At 39.4% G+C, this 4,980-nt stretch overlaps 1 non-coding gene across 1 annotated transcript; it reads left to right on the top strand.

Moving 5' to 3' along the window:
- The first annotated feature begins 2,037 nt into the window (after positions 1-2,037).
- LOC130952829 (small nucleolar RNA R71) lies at positions 2,038-2,141 on the top strand. Its single transcript, XR_009075005.1, has one exon. It is a non-coding gene; the product is annotated as a small nucleolar RNA R71 (small nucleolar RNA).
- The last annotated feature ends 2,839 nt before the right edge of the window (positions 2,142-4,980 follow it).

Raw genomic sequence — 4,980 nt, forward strand, 5'->3', positions numbered from 1 at the left:
GCGTTTAACGCCAGGTTCTTGCCCTTTACTGGCGTTTAACGCCAGTCTGGTGCCCCTTTCTGGCGTTAAACGCCCAGAAGGGTGCCAAACTGGGCGTTAAACGCCCAACAGCAAGGCTTACTGGCGTTTGAACGCCAGCAGCTTCTTCCTCCAGGGTGTGCTGTTTTTCTTCCTGTTTTTCATTCTGTTTTTGCTTTTTTTATTACTTTTGTGACTTCTTATGATCATCAACCTACAAAAAAGATAAAATAACAAAAGAAAATAATTAATTATAAAACATTGGGTTGCCTCCCAACAAGCGCTTCTTTAGTGTCATTAGCTTGACAGAGGACTCCCATGGAGCCTCAGAAACACTCAGAACCTTGTTGAAACCTCCCAACACCAAACTTAGAGTTTGAATGTGGGGTTTCAACACCAAACTTAGAGTTTGGTTGTGGCCTCCCAACACCAAACTTAGAGTTTGACTGTGGGGGCTCTGCTTGGCTCTGTTTTGAGAGAAGCTCTTCATGCTTCTTCTCCATGATGATAGAGGGATATCATTGGGCCTTAAACACCATGGATTCTTCATTCACTTGAATGATCAACTCTCCTCTATCAACATCAATCACAGCCTTTGCTGTGGCTAGGAATGGTCTGCCAAGGATGATGGATTCATCCATGCACTTTCCAGTCTCTAGGACTATGAAGTCAGTAGGAATGTAATGGTCTTCAATCTTCACCAAAACATTCTCTACAAGTCCATGAGCTTGTTTTCTTGAATTGTCTGCCATCTCTAATGAGATTCTTGCAGCTTGCACCTCAAGGATCCCTAATTTCTCCATTACAGAGAGGGGCATGAGGTTCACACTTGACCCTAAGTCACACAAGGCCTTCTTGAAGGTCATGGTGCCTATGGTACAAGGTATAGAAAACTTCCCAGGATCCTGCCTCTTTTGAGGCAGTTTCTGCCTAGACAAGTCATCCAGTTCTTTGGTGAGCAAGGGAGGTTCATCTTCCCAAGTCTCATTTCCAAATAACTTGTCATTTAGCTTCATGATTGCTCCAAGGTATTTAGCAACTTGCTCCTCAGTGACATACTCATCCTCTTCAGAGGAAGAATACTCATCAGAGCTCATGAATGGCAGAAGTAAGTCCAATGGAATCTCTATAGTCTCAATTTGAGCCTCAGATTCCCATTGTTCCTCATTGAGGAACTCAGAGGAGGTTGGTACACGCCCACTGAGGTCTTCCTCAGTGGCGTCCACCTCCTTTCTTTCCTCCCAGAATTCGGCCATGTTAATGGCCTTGCACTCTCCCTTTGGATTTTCTTCTGTATTACTTGGAAGAGTACTAGGAGGGAGTTCAGTAATTTTCTTGCTCAGCTGACCCACTTGTCCTTCCAGATTTCTGATAGAGGACCTTGTTTCATTCATGAAACTTTGAGTGGTCTTTATTAGATCAGAGACCATTGTTGCTAAGTCAGAAGTATTCTGCTTAGAACTCTCTGTCTGTTGCTGAGAAGATGATGGAAAAGGCTTGTTGTTACCAGGCCTGTTTCTTCCACCATTATTGTTATTGAAACCTTGTTGAGGTCTCTCTTGATTCTTCCATGAGAAATTTGGGTGATTTCTCCATGAAGAATTGTAGGTGTTTCCATAGGGTTCTCCTAGGTAATTCACCTCTTCCATTGAAGGGTTCTCAGGATCATAAGCTTCTTCCTCAGATGAAGCATCCTTAGTACTGTTTGGTGCATTTTGCATTCCAGACAGACTTTGAGAAATCAAATTGACTTGTTGAGTCAATATTTTATTCTGAGCCAGTATGGCATTCAGAGTGTCAATCTCAAGAACTCCTTTCTTCTGACTAGTCCCATTGTTCACAGGATTCCTTTCAGAAGTGTACATGAATTGGTTATTTGCAACCATTTCAATTAGTTCCTGAGCCTCTGTAGGCGTCTTCTTCAGATGAAGAGATCCTCCTGCAGAGCTATCCAAGGACATCTTAGATAGTTCAGAGAGACCATCATAGAAAATACCTATGATGCTCCATTCAGAAAGCATGTCAGATGGACATCTTCTGATTAATTGTTTGTATCTTTCCCAAGCTTCATAGAGGGATTCTCCATCCTTCTGTCTGAAGGTTTGGACTTCCACTCTAAGCTTACTCCATCTTTGTGGTGGAAAGAATTTTGCCAAGAAGGCATTGACTAGCTTTTCCCAAGAGTCCAGGCTTTCCTTAGGTTGAGAATCCAACCATATTCTAGCTCTGTCTCTTACAGCAAAAGGGAATAGCATCAGCCTATAGACCTCAGGGTTAACCCCATTAGTCTTGACTGTGTCACAGATTTGCAAGAATTCAGCTAAAAACTGATGAGGATCTTCCATTGGAAGTCCATGGAACTTGCAATTCTGTTGCATTAGAGAAACTAATTGAGGCTTTAGCTCAAAGTTGTTTGCTCCAATGGCAGGGATAGAGATGCTTCTCCCATAGAAATCAGGAGTAGGTGCAGTAAAGTCACCCAGCACCTTCCTTGCATTGTTGGCATTGTTGTTGTTTTCGGCTGCCATGTCTTCTTCCTTGAAGGATTCGGTCAAGTCCTCTAGAGAGAGTTGTGTTTTGGCCTCTCTTAGCTTTCGCTTCAAGGTTCTCTCAGGTTCAGGGTCAGCTTCAACGAGAATGCCTTTGTCTCTGCTTCTGCTCATAAGAAAGAGAAGAGAAAAGAAAATGTGGAATCCTCTATGTCACAGTATAGAGATTCCTTTAAATGTCAGAGGAAAAGAGAAATAGAAAGAAGAAGGAGAAGAAGAATTCGAACTTTAATTAGATAAGGTTCGAATTGTGCATTAAGAAGGAGTAGTACTCCATAAATAGAAGGATGTGGGAAGGAGGGAAGAGAATTTTCGAAAATTCAATCAAGAGATTTTGAAAACATTTTGAAAATTTGATTGATAATTTTCGAAAACTCAAAGTGGAAAAGAAATCAAGTGATTTTTGAAAAAGATTTTGAAATTAGAAATTAAAAAGATTTGATTGAAAACTAATTTGAAAAGGATGTGGTTAAAAAGATTTAATTGAAAAAGTTATGGTTTTAAAAAGATGTGATTGAAAAGATATGATTTGAAAACAATTTTAAAAGATATGATTTGAAAACAATTTGAAAAGATATGAATTGAAAATAATTTGAAAAGATTTGATTTTGAAAACTAATGACTTGCCTAACAAGAAAAGATATGATTCAAACATAAAACCTTCCTTAATAGAAAAGGCAAAAAATGTTCAATCAAATCATTAATTGTTAGTAAGTATCTTTGAAAACGGAAAGAAATTTATTTTGAAAACATTTTGATTGAAAAGATATGATTTGAAAAAGATTTGGTTTTGAAAAACTTTGAAAACTTGAAAAAAAATTGATTTTGAAAACAAAATCTTCCCCCTGGCACCATCCTGGCGTTAAACGCCCAGAATGGTATACATTCTGGCGTTTAACGCCCAAAATGCTACCTTTTTGGGCGTTAAACGCCCAACCAGGTACCCTGGCTGGCGTTTAAACGCCAGTCTGCCTTCTTCACTGGGCATTTTTGAATGCTCAGCTTTTTCTGTATAATTCCTCTGCAGTATGTTCTAAATCTTCAATTCTTTGTATCATTGACTTGAAAAGACACAAATTAAAAATATTTTTGGATTTTTAATAATCAAAATGCAACAAGAATCAAATAACAATGCATGCAAGACACCAAACTTATCAGTTTGTGTACTACTGACACTAACAATATGAGAATGCATATGAGACACAAAAAGTACTTCAAGTCAATAGAATTCAAAGATTAGAACACAAAATATATGCATGGATTCGAAAAATATAACAAAAACATGCATTTGACACCAAACTTAAGATGAGACTCTAGACTCAAACAAGAAATATTTTTGGATTTTTATGATTTTGCAAATTTTTTTGTATTTTTTCGAAAATTAAGTGGAAAAAGGTATCAAAATTCTTAATGAGAATTCCAGGAATCAGTGCAATGCTAGTCTAAGGCTCCGGTCCAGGAATTAGACATGGCTTCACAGCCAGCCAAGCTTCCAAGGAAAGCTTCGGTCCAAAACACTAGACATGACCAAAGGTCAGCCAAGCCTTAGCAAATCACTGCTCCAAAAGCAAGATTGATATGAAATCAACAAGCTCTTGTGGTGATAAGTTGAAACCTCGGTCCAATCAGATTAGACATGGCTTCTCAGCCAGCCAGATTTCAACAAATCATCATGAAACTCTAGAATTCACCTTCAAGAATTTCGAAAAAAAAAATACCTAATCTAAGCAACAAGATGAACCGTCAGTTGTCCAGCCTAAACAATCCCGGGCAATAACACCAAAAATTTGATGTTGTTGCCGGATCTTGGCTCTGATGTTACCAAAAGCTTGCTCAAAACATGAACAATCCCCGGCAACGGCGCCAAAAACTTGACGCTGTTGCCGGATTTTGGCACTGATGTTACCGGACAAAGAGCTTGCTCAAAACATGAACAATCCCCGGCAACGGCGCCAAAAACTTGACATGCGAAATTGTGAACTATACTTTTTCACAACTCTCATAATCCCTGGTAATGGCTCCAAAAACTTGGTGCGCCTAATACCATGGCATTACACAACTTCGCACGACTAACCAGCAAGTGCACTGGGTCGTCCAAGTAATAAACCTTGCGTGAGTAAGGGTCGATCCCACAGAGATTGTTAGTATTGAAGCAAGCTATGGTCATCTTGTAAATCTTAGTCAGGTAAACTCAGATATATATGATGATGAACGAAAATAACATAAAAGATAAGAATAGTGATACTTATGTATATCATTGGTGTATGAGCTTCAGACAAGTGTATGAAGATGCCTTCCCTTCCGTCTCTCTGCTTTCCTACAGTCTTCATCCAATCCTTTCTTACTCCTTTCCATGGCAAGCTCGTATAGGGTCTCACTGTTGTCAGCAGCTACCTCCCATCCGCGCAGTGAA

This window comes from Arachis stenosperma, chromosome 9 (genome assembly GCF_014773155.1).
Source record: "Arachis stenosperma cultivar V10309 chromosome 9, arast.V10309.gnm1.PFL2, whole genome shotgun sequence".
In the NCBI taxonomy this organism is placed as follows: Eukaryota; Viridiplantae; Streptophyta; class Magnoliopsida; order Fabales; family Fabaceae; genus Arachis; species Arachis stenosperma.